Here is a 12694-nt window from a genome sequence, read left to right as displayed (position 1 = left end):
ACCTTGACTTGTTACTTCTGTAAGTAGTGAGGGAGTAGTGAGGGAGAGAAATTAGAAAATATCTTCAAGATATATGGGTTGTTGGTAATGGAATTACAAGGTACAAGGCAATGTTTCTTAAATTTACAGAAGGTAAACAATTTCCCCAAAACTAAATATAAGTGTTGATATTAGTTAGCAAAACACAAAAACACATTGTGTTTTAATGTATTTCTGATAGAAAACATCTACCAGATAAAGGCTAAGACCCCTTTTCCATCTGTTTACCCAGAAATCAAAGCCTTTACTTATGCCTAAATGTTAAGATTCAAAATAGTTGAAAAAAATGTATCTAATGCCTTCATTTCCCAAAAATGTTGACTCTTTGCTTTCATTTGACACCCAATTTGATATGCTCCTATGAACTTCCCATGTTGGTTCTGTAAGGAAATGCCCTAACATAATTTTGAAATGTGATTAAAGATAGAATTAGAGCAGCACTTCAATACACATCAATACAATTGTGAAATGCAGGTCAGGCCTAGACTTGGAAATGGCTTCATTCAGGAAATCCCTCTGCAAACTGAGAACCAGTGAGTGAGTCAATGCCTTCTTTAAATTTCCCTAGACATTCATTTGAATGTAACCTGTGTACACTGCCACTCCCTCCTCTATGACTATAGTAGAATTGTTGTAGTAGGCCATTACCTTTTTTTATTATTACAAGGAGCAGAGTACACAATGTGATAAAGCCTACTGTCATTATGAGACCAGACAGGAATGGCCCTTGCAATAACACACTGTCAAACGCAGGCCAGACTGCCTGAACAGGCTGAAAAGAGTGTCAATGCACAAAACATCTTTTCAAAATGACTAAGCAACAGATACATTTTCTTTAGCGAAACAAAACCAGTACAGTATATTGTTGATATTAATCGAATCATGACAACACAAGATGTTCTAGCCAGAATAGCTTTTAAATTCAACTGCCCTTTTCAAAGGGCAGCTATTCCTGTAAGCCCTATGACCTTTAAACTTGTATGCCATTTGAACTGGTTATTTTGGTCAAGAGCTGGGTAACCTACAACATTGGTCTGAGTGGATGGCTGTTTTGACTGTACTGTATTCCAAACAGCCTACTATCGAAGACTTGTGTGGAACAGTAAATTAGCTACAGCGATACATCTATTCAATACCACTGTTTGGCATGTAACCGTTAGCTGGATAGATAGATTGCCAATGTCACAACAATGACAACAGTGTGGGATTAACCTGGTTCACAGCTGAAGGCCTAAACCTATTAGAAAGGGAGTACAACACATACTGTACCCATCGACTGTGTGGCCTGCTTGCGCATGGTCTCAGTCTGCGTATGATGGCTTGAAATTCAGGCTGACTTTTACACTAGCTACGAGCTAGGGGAGAGGCTATACAGACATGCCTGGTGCCCAAATTTATGACTTATGTTGTGCAGCTGAAAGTCGAGTGCAGGCGAACGGATTGGGTTCAGTCAGTCGTCCTGATGAGCCCTTCCCAACTAGCTAGTTTATGCTTGTGGCTAGAAACGTCAGAGAGAATTTGAAACGTGTCTGCGGAAATTGGGACGTCAGCAAATGTTCAGAATCGTTCTGTTTTCACATAAATGTAGACGTTAAAGCCGTAGTTGAACATTTTCGGTGAAAATCACGCTTTAGCTGTCACCCTGGCCTGATATTGCATATTGGCTACACTATCCCAGCTACTTCCCTTTCCTTACTGCCGGACAGCAGTGCTCGCCGAGTGGGAGCGAAGAACAATGTGCCCCGTGGTGTTGTTGGCTTACAGTGCAAACTCTGTTTAGAAGCAAATTGGCTCTGGCAGCCAAAACAGCCAAAAATATCCATCTAAACTAGGTATGCCCCGATATGACATTTTTTGGCCGATACCGATAACTGATATTTAAACATTTTGCGGCCTTTTAAGCATTCTAGTACAGTTAAATAGTTGAAACAAAGTGTCATATGTTCATTTGTTCAGTTAGGAACAGATTGTTCAACTTGTAAATGAGAAAAATTACAAATGTGCGCCATGCATGGCAAACTGGCGACTCTGCATTCTTCCAAAGCCTTTCTCATGTTACGTGCAGTATCACGTGGCACAGCGTGTACTTTGTTCTTGGGGATTTTCCAAGTTTCAAACATGTTTTCAAATGCAAATGCCATTGAAATGGCTGCAGCGGTATGAGAAACAGTACATTCTTGAGCATGCAATACGGCTTTCCTCAGTACGAAATCCTCGTCGACCCACTGTGCTGTCAGACTCAGCATGGTCATGGGGCTGACGTCGCTGGTCCTAATGTCAGTCGTGAAGCTAATAGCAGTGACGCCCTTTGCAAGTAGCACATGGATGTGCGTTTCAACAATATTGTGTAACTCCTGTAGGGCAACATCTGAAAAATATTGCCTACTTGATAGTGTGTACCTGGGGCTCGAGGTGTTCGACCAGTTGGGGAAAGGCAACATCATCCACGACAGAAAACTGTTGATTGCCAAGGGCAATGAATTCCATTATCTTGGCGTTAATAGATTTCGCCTTTGAGTTGTCTCGCTGAAATGTTCTTACTCGTTCAAATTACTGCTCGACTTAAACTTGTTTAGTTGTTGGAAGTATGCGCTTAGTTTATTTCTGCGTAGTATTCGCTGAGCGTCTTGGGGGGGGGGGGGTGATGCACTTTCAAATGAGTAATTAGGTTTGTGGAATTGAAAGATTTTACTTTCTCCCCTCCTCGTGGAAATAATAGCAGCACAAACGTTGCATATGGCCCTTTGTTATCAACCTTTGAAACGTCAAGATCCACACAGCAGACATTGTGGGCCAGGTTTGGAATGCTGTGTTGCACGTGTGGCGCTGTATTTTGTGGCGTCATTCAAATCAAATCAAATTTATTTATATAGCCCTTCGTACATCAGCTGATATCTCAAAGTGCTGTACAGAAACCCAGCCTAAAACCCCAAACAGCAAGCAATGCAGGTGTAGAAGCACGGTGGCTAGGAAAAACTCCCTAGAAAGGCCAAAACCTAGGAAGAAACCTAGAGAGGAACCAGGCTATGTGGGGTGGCCAGTCCTCTTCTGGCTGTGCCGGGTGGAGATAACAGAACATGGCCAAGATGTCATTACGTCATCTTACGTCATGCATACCTACGTTATATAGGTATGCATGTCAGCTTTGACATCGGTTGTGCACACCGGCGATATACTTTTTTATTTAACCTGGCAAGTCAGTTAAGAACTAATTATTATGTACAATGACAGCCTATGAACAAGGGCAGAAAGACAGATTTTTGCCTTGTCAGCTGGGGGAATTGATCTAGCAACCTTTTGGTTACTGGTCCGACGCTCTAACCACTAGGCTACTTGCCGACATCAAATCACGTTATATCTACAGTAGCTTTCTTTGGACTGATCATGTCAACATCATACTTTCAAAATCTCAGCTAGCAACATAACATTTGTCATCATCAATCAAGTCGACAATCTACTGGCAAATCCTTTTCAATCCTTGTCATATGAAGAGAAATTAGAGATAAAATGTCTCGGTGCTCATCGGCCATTGGACATATACATTACACAACAAGTCAGAAATCGCAAATTTAACAATGAGTGGTTTGGAAGGAAGAATTTCTGCAACTGCTCAATTTATTTTCCTTGGTCATGCCAGAGGTGGATGTTAGTACAACATAAAGCAGAAACGAACCATTGATGGAGCAGGAATCGCCAGAGCAATGAACAACTTCAAGGTGAACATTCAAAACATTCTTGAGCAAACTAATACACCGGCCAAAGACCATGTCGATGCCACTGAACCAAGGTGGAGATAACTTAACACTGCATCCCGAGATGAAGGAAACATGCGACACAATCGCTGCTCATGTGCAAGAGAAGTTTTCTGAAAGTGACCACTTAATTGCAGCAAAGTTGGTGGACAGCTCATTTTCCCCCCAGTAGGTACATTCCTTTCAGCACCGCAGCACTCCAGTGCGCTACCAAGCTATGGCCTGTGGGCAAACAGGAGAAGCTGAAAATGGAGCTGTCCACTATCTAACAGCATTATGAGCTGAACACTGGAAAGACAGCACTTTCTTTATTGAAATCACTCTACGAGAACAACCTGCAGGAATCTTTGTCTGAGACTGTCTCTCTTCTCAAAATCATCATCACCACTCCGATGACATCCACCGAGTCACGGAGAAACTTTTCCACCCTTAAAAAGACAAATGTTCACACGCAACTCCATGGGCCAGCAAAGGGTAAATGGCCATGCTGTCAATCCAGTGTGACTTCATCCAGAGAATGTTGAGAAGTTTGCCCGCAAGAAGGACCACCGTGCCAACTTCCTGTGACAAGTGAGTCCATAAATATGTCTAGTATGCTGCTGCATAAGTGATGTAATATGCCAGGGAGATATGTATACCATAGCTAAGAAAGTAATACTAAGTGTATGTTGTGTAGTAAGCAGTTAGTAGCCTACGTGTCTCACCCCAAGAATGGGGTCCCTTTCCCTCTTAGAACTTATCCTACTGTTCTGACATGGTATTGGTATTTTGAGGTATTTTATTAGGATCCCCATTGGCTTTTGCCAAAGCATTCAGCAGAATACTGTAAGAATGGCCCATGTTCTGAATTATGTCAATGTCCATTTCAAAAGTGCTGAATGAATAGGCATATAGCCTACTGTTCTGACTTGGTAATGCACATGTAGCCTATAGCCTCTTTTAGAGAAATGTAATGATTTAATATCGTAAGAGCTTTCATTGTCTGCTTATATGTGACCCCGTAATTTATCATACGGTTCTGACTTGGTGTACAGGGAGAATACTGTAAGAACGGCCCATGTTCTGAATAATAATGTCGCTGTCAATTTCAAAAGTGCTGAACAAACAGGCAGCATATAGGCTACATCCATCTCAGCTCACTGATGTCTTCACCAAAATTACGGCCAGCCTCTTAACTGCTTATCGTCATATATGCCATTGCCATAGTTTGTACATCTGCATTGTTATATTCCTTATATAGGTCTATCTCATTAGTATCTTCTTTATAATTTTAGACGATGTTTGAATGATGGATTTAATAGTTTCTTACTTTGTGTGTTATAATTACCTAGGGTGCTTTTCTCCAAGAGGAGGATGGTAAGTTACAGACCCAACAACATTATACACTGCTCAACAAAAATAAAGGGAACACTAAAATAACACATCCTAGATCTGAATGAATGAAATATTCTTATTAAATACTTTTTTCTTTACATAGTTGAATGTGCTGACAACAAAATCACACAAAAATTATCAATGGAAATCAAATTTATCAACCCATGGAGGTCTGGATTTGTAGTCACACTCAAAATTAAAGTGGAAAACCACACTACAGGCTGATCCAACGTTGATGTAATGTCCTTAAAGCAAGTCCAAATGAGGCTCAGTAGTGTGCATGGCCTCCATGTGCCTGTATGACCTCCCTACAACACCTGGGCATGCTCCTGATGAGGTGGCGGATGGTCTCCTGAGGGATCTCCTCCCAGACCTGGACTAAAGCATCCGCCAACTCCTGGACAGTCTGTGGTGCAACGTGGCGTTGGTGGATGGAGCGAGACATGATGTCCCAGATGTGCTCAATTGGATTCAGGTCTGGGGAACGGGCGGGCCAGTCCATAGCATCAATGCCTTCCTCTTGCAGGAACTGCTGACACACTCCAGTACATGAAGTCTAGCATTGTCTTGCATTAGGAGGAACCCAGGGCCAACCGCAGTAGCATATGGTCTCACAAGGGGTCTGAGGATCTCATCTCGGTACCTAATGGCAGTCAGGCTACCTCTGGCGAGCACATGGAGGGCTGTGTGGCCCCCCAAAGAAATGCCACCCCACAGTGCTCAGTGTGAACCTGCTTTCATCTGTGAAGAGCACAGGGCGCCAGTGGCGAATTTGCCAATCTTGGTGTTCTCTGGCAAATGCCAAACGTCCTGCACAGTGTTGGGTTGTAAGCACAACCCCCACCTGTGGACGTCGGGCCCTCATACCACCCTCATGGAGTCTGTTTTTGAGCAGACACATGCACATTTGTGGCCTGCTGGAGGTCATTTAGCAGGGCTCTGCCAGTGCTCCTCCTGCTCCTCCTTGCACAAAGACGGAGGTAGCGGTCCTGCTGCTGGGTTGTTGCCCTCCTACGGCCTCCTCCACGTCTCCTGATGTACTGACCTGTCTCCTGGTAGCGCCTCCATGCTCTGGACACTACGCTGACAGACACAGCAAACCTTATTGCCACAGCTCGCATTGATGTGCCATCCTGGATGAGCTGCACTACCTGAGCCACTTGTGTGGGCTCCGTCTCATGCTACCACTAGAGTGAAAGCACCGCCAGCATTCAAAAGTGACCAAAACATCAGCCAGGAAGCATAGGAACTGAGAAGTGGTCTGTGTTCAACACCTGCAGAACCACTCCTTTATTGGGGGTGTCTTGCTAATTGCCTATAATTTCCACCTGTTGTCTATTCCATTTGCACAACAGCATGTGAAATTTATTGTCAATCAGTGTTGCTTCCTAAGTGGACAGTTTGATTTCACAGAAGTGTGATTGACTTGGAGTTACATTGTGTTGTTTAAGTGTTCCCTTTATTTTTTTGAGCAGTGTATTATAGTATCCCTCCTCGTAACCATGGTTGCCAGTGACAGTCTCTTCCCATTCAAATATTTGTGTTCAACAAGACAGTTCAGTAATAGACCCATGTAATTCCAGTTAATATTGCGAGGGTAGTTTTGTTTGCTCAATGTGCTGTCAGTGCATCTGTATATTGTCCTTAAAAGTGGATCGTCGTGATCGTTTTGTCCTTCCTTTTTAGACCACATAGGGCTAATAAAATACGTTGAATGGTATGCTAACCGCTGAGTCTGGGTCTTGCTCTCTCTCTCTCTCTCTGTGGTGACTTAAAGAGTAAAGTTAAGGCCTGAACATCGAGCTGAATTTATATGAACTAACATTATCTGAATTTCTGTTGATGTCCATTTGGAAATTGCTGAACGAATAGGCCTACCACATCACAGCCCCTTTGCTTGCACTTGCTTATACTTAGAGCTAAGTGTTAATTATATAACAAATATTTTGAATTTACTGAACATAAATGTAATGTTTGTGTATGGTTCAAATGTCAAAACTCATGCCGACATTCATTATTATTGAAGGAGAATGTGGTTCTTATCCAGGTACACAAATCAGCAAGGAGTCAATAGAAACCATATTTATTTAATGAATCAAGTCAGCCATAAGATGAGAACGGGTTCATGTAGAACCAACACGTTTGTGGGCACTGTTTGTCACTGTTATAGTGCATTTAATTTATTGTTTAGAGTAGTGTAATGGCTTCGCTGGCATGCATCTACAAAAAAAATAGGTTGTTTGCCCCACCAAGATTGACATGCTAAACTCGCCACTGCTGTGGTGCCCTATGCATTCAATATTTTCAACTCGTGCACATTGATTTACAGTGCGGTGGTACGAACAAAAGTACACACACAGTCTCCAACTCAACTCAGACTCCAACACAGACACCACGTTCGCTTTTAACTTGTTGATTATGGAAAATGCGGGCTAGACATCTGGCAAAATAAAAGGCATATACATCTGGATGACATCTGGCTTAAAACAGGGCCTTCTGCCCCCTTGAAGCGCGCGCATCATTTTCGTAACGTTCTCGGCATACCGTTACGTCATAAATATTGCCGACAGGCGTGTCCCTACAGCCTCTCCCAGCTAGCAACAAATTTGTTCAGACTATGAAAATACAACTGGCTAACTATCCGACACATTGAGAAAACAATTTAAGAAAAATATATTTACTAACTGACATAAAAAGAAAAAGCGGCAATGTTTCAATTTTTTTGCATCACCAAATTGCCGTCTTGCCACACATTAGCTAGTTAGCTAATGCTATTAGCTGGCTAGCTTGGGTGTTAAACCGGTAACGTTTGCTATAGGTTTGACTTTCTTTTTTCTCTAGTAAGTAACGTGACACCTTACCTTCGCTTTATGTTGAGTGAAGAAGAGTCTTTTTTTACCTGCCCCTTATAATTTAGAGGGCATATTACTGCAACAATTGCATGCGAAATGTCATCAAGTGCAGAGTGACCACCTTGTTCGTTGACAGGCAAATGCGAAGCTGGAGAAAGATGAGACTGAAGGCAGTGGTTTACACTAGATAGCACATCCACAAAGTAAAAAAAGGATATATCGTAAAGATGTATTAAAACAAAAATGTGCTTTTTGGTCTAAATTTAAGGATAGGGTTAGGCATAAGGTTAGCAGTAAGGTTAAGGTTAGTATTAAGGTTTAACATCACATTTTAAGAAGAGACATTGTAGAAATAGGCGGAGTTTATGACTTTGTGGCTGGAGTAACTAGTAACGAAACCCATGCGGTGGAGCGTACGACCGCTTGGCCAATCAGAAACCAGGATTTCCGTTCTCAGCTACTATCAAATCAGAGAGGATGGAGACTATCGTAAAAACTTGTAACGGTGCATTTATTTGGACTTTTGTATGTGCTGAAGATTTGTACCCAAATGCATGTAATAGATTTTGGATTTGAGAAGTGGTGTATAAATGAACAACTATGACTCAAACTGAACTAATCAGTGGAATCCCATTTATCTGTTCATCATGACTTGGGCATTTAGTCTGTTATTGACACGTACGGTAGATGTGTATAGTGGCTATTTTTTTTGTTGAAGAACTTGAACTACAGGTTGCAGGAGAAGTGTCACGCAGGATGTTGTAACTTTAATGTGTTTGAGTTTATGTTTACGTTTATTCTTTGAGATGTATCTAAAGATATTTCTTTAGATTTATTTGCATATGTAATTGTATTGGGTTGTGTTGAATTACGCTTTTTGACTGCAAGTCCCAGAATGCCTTGCGAGAGGAATGAGTGATAAACGCGCCAATTATGTGCAGGTGCGAGTGATTGTGGCTGACTTTCCTACAGCATTTTACCTGCATTGCTCTGTACCAAAACAATTGTTGTTAAATGTAACGTGAACAAGTATTCTTACTAAAATAAGCTTTCGTATCAAACCTGACGTTCCGAGTCATTACTTTGAAGTTGGTTAATCTAAAACAGGTTGATGGATTACACATAAATAAATCAATTGTATTTGCTGCTACTATGATCCAGTAACACTTAACTCAGCAGCACTACAAAATATTTAGCTTAATTCCTTACACCTACATAGGCATCATGGAATGGTGTAATGTTGTGTTGTGTGTGTACAACATTCCCCATAGCTGTAGATCATTACACTTTGTTCAGAAACTCATTGAATCATGTGTGTTAATTCACGTATAGCCTATTCTGAGAACTACATTCAGTATCAATAACATGCATTGTCCTCCTCAAATGTCATAACACATCAAATTATTAAAACCACTTAGAAGGAGTTCGATTACACAGGTGTCTGGTTTTTTTTATTTACACAATAGCTACCCGTAAAACTTCATTAGTGACTTGCATTGAGCAATAATGAACACTGGAGGACAGCAGCGCTCTGTGTACGACACACACGCACTAACAAAACACGATGGCCATTTACCATCATTGGCTGCAAAATCCATCATTCTCCACAGCTATCAATCTTATTTATACTGTCTATGTATTTATGATTACTATTAACATTATTTTATCATTATTATACAAATTACTATTAACGTTGTTATTATTATTATAATTAACATTATTATTAAGATGATTATCATTATTATTATTGACATTACTATTATTAACATTATTATTGACATTATTATCATTAACAGTATTACTATTAACATTATTATTGACATTATTATCATTAACAGTATTACTATTAACATTATTATTGACATTATTATCATTATTATTATTATTAAGATGATTATTATCATTATTATTAACATTATTATTATTAAGATGATTATTATCATTATTATTATTATTAAGATGATTATTATCATTATTATTATTATTAAGATGATTATTATCATTATTATTAACATTATTATTATTAAGATGATTATTATCATTATTATTATTAAGATGATTATTATCATTATTATTAACATGATTATTATTGATATTATTATAATTACTATTATTAAGTTCAGAGGATTCATGCTCTTCACACCATATGTGATTATAATCTCTCTTTTTCTTATATAATCACCCGTAGACGACTGGTTTGACTTTAGCCTCCACGGGACCTAGATGTGCCAAAACAGGTAATAGGAGGAGATTTATCCCCAGCTCCAGCGGTGCTGATATCAGCGGTCAGAAGAAAATAATAAGAAGAAAAAAACACCCTTCAAAAAATGTTCAGTCAACTTTTATTTGTCTGTTCATCATCTAAAGAGGAACTACAAAAGGGATAAGAGTAAATTGATTTCAGCTGTGAAAACTGCCGCTTCCACCATATGTGATACAAGCAGGACACCCTCAAGTAAAGATTGTCCACAATTTCACATTATTAAAGTCATGTAGTTAAAATCATTTGACAGTTTAATCAAGGATCAAGCCATGCAAAACTATTACATTCAGGGAGCTGGAACCATTGAACTGTAGGCCTATTCTGAGGCTCATTCATGAACCGACTCAGACTAAAAGGGACATATTCTGTCACAACAAGCATATTGGATCTAACTATGTACAGTAATAGTCAAAGGTTTGGATAGACCTTCTCAACCAAGGGTTTTTCATTATTTTTTACTATTTTCTACATCATAGAATAAAATTGAAAACATCAAAACTATGAAATAACACATATGGAATCATGTAGTAACCAAAAAACTGCTAAACAAATAACAAAAATATTTTATATTATTCAAAGTAGCCACCCTTTGCCTTGATGACAGCTTTGCACACTCTTGGCATTCTCTCAACCAGCTTCACCTGGAATGATTTTCCAACAGTTTTGAAGGAGTTCCCAAATATGCTGAGCACTTGTTGGCTGCTTTTCCTTCACTCTGCGGTCCAACTCATCCCAAACCATCTCAATTGGGTTGAGGTCGGGTGATTGTGGAGGCCATGTCATCTGATGCAGCACTCCATCACTCTCTTTGATCAAATGGCCCTTACACAGCCTGGAGGTATGTTGAGTCATTGTCCTGTTGAAAAACAAATGAAAGTCCCACTAAGTTCAAACCAGATGGAATGGCATATTGCTGCAGAATGCTTATTATTGGTTTCCTTTAGAAGTGGTTTCTTTGCAGCAATTCGACCATGAAGGCCTGATTCACGCAGTCTCCTCTGAACAGTAGATGTTGAGATGTGTCTGTTACTTGAACTCTGTGAATCATTTATTTGAGCTGCAATTTCTGTGGCTGGTAACTCTAATGAACTTATCCTCTGCAGTAGAGGTAACTCTCTCTGAGTCTTCCTTTCCTGTGGCGGTTCTCATGAGAGCCAGTTTCATCATAGCGCTTGATGGTTTTTGCCACTGCACTTGAAGAAACTTTCAAAGTTCTTGAAATGTTCCGGATTGACTGACCTTTATTTCTTAAAGTAATGTTGGACTGTCATTTCTCTTTGCTTATTTGAGCTGTTCTTGTCATAATATGAAATTGGTATATTACCAAATAGGGCTATCTTCTGTATACCAACCCTATCTGGTCACACAACTGATTGGCTCAAATGAAGGGCAAAAAAAAAGGGCAAAAAATACGCAAATTAACTTTTAGCAAGGCACACCTGTTAATTTAAATGCTTTCCAGGTGACTACCTCATGAAGCTGGTTGAGAGAATGCCAAGAATGTGCAAAGCTGTCCTCAAGGCAAAGGGTGTCTACTTTGAACAATCTCAAATTTAAAATGAATATTAATTTGTTTAACACCTTTTTGGTTTCTACCTGATTCCATATGTGTTATTTCATAGTGTTGAAGTCGTCACTATTATTCTATAATGCAGAAAATAGTCAAACATAAATTAAAAACCCTGCAATGAGTAGGTGTATCCAAACTTTTAACTGGTACTAATATTATTGCTGACTGTTATTTTACCAGTAAAATATCATGGACTTGCCCAGATTACGTCTGTCACTGCACATGAAGCCTAATTGGCTTTTAAGAACCTGGTCCCTGGCAATGTCTGTCTGATGTGCTTTTGTTATTAAAACTTTGCTCTGCTCTGAAGATAGTTTGCACCCTGCAATTCCCAGAATTGACTATGTTAGCTCATTATGTCCCCTTTACAATGTCATGTGATATTGTGCAATAATACATTTCTCATGACTCGAGAGTATATCATTATGAAATCCAACCATTTTGGAACGGTAGCTGTCATTGAATAGTAGTAACAATGGTAAAAGCATGAGACAAGATCTACGTCCCCAATGGCAAACCCCAATTCCCAATTACAGTGCACTACTTTTGACCAGGGTCCATAGGGCTTTGGTCAAAAGTATTGCACTGTAAAGGAATTGGGTGCCGTTTATTTGTTTGGGGTGCAGCCTAAAGAGTTTTGAGTGCTTGATGAGTGTGTTGCCTTTTTGCTGCACGGCCTTGTGCATGACTACTCCTTAGGCTTTTTGTTATCAGCTTGATATCAGCTAGGCTGACTACTGTGTTGCCACTGTTCTAAGTATACCTCCCTGTGATGACAACGTGGATGTGCAGATACTAGACAGATATATCTTACTGCATTACCGTGAGAAAACTCCTTTTCAGC

At 39.9% G+C, this 12694-nt stretch overlaps 1 protein-coding gene across 1 annotated transcript in view; it reads right to left on the bottom strand.

Annotated features, from left to right (window-relative positions):
• Nucleotides 1-8314, bottom strand: part of me2 (malic enzyme 2, NAD(+)-dependent, mitochondrial) — a 31986-nt gene extending 23672 nt beyond the window's left edge. The window contains exon 1 of the mRNA XM_046348105.1: nt 8027-8314. The gene's annotated coding sequence lies outside the window, so the exon portion shown is untranslated. The remainder of the gene's footprint in view (nt 1-8026) is intronic.
• Between the last annotated feature and the right edge of the window lie 4380 nt (nt 8315-12694).

This window comes from Oncorhynchus gorbuscha, linkage group LG04, assembly GCF_021184085.1.
Source record: "Oncorhynchus gorbuscha isolate QuinsamMale2020 ecotype Even-year linkage group LG04, OgorEven_v1.0, whole genome shotgun sequence".
Taxonomy (NCBI): Eukaryota; Metazoa; Chordata; class Actinopteri; order Salmoniformes; family Salmonidae; genus Oncorhynchus; species Oncorhynchus gorbuscha.
Note: the sequence above shows the minus strand (reverse complement) of the source record. Positions and strands in the feature narration are given on the sequence as shown.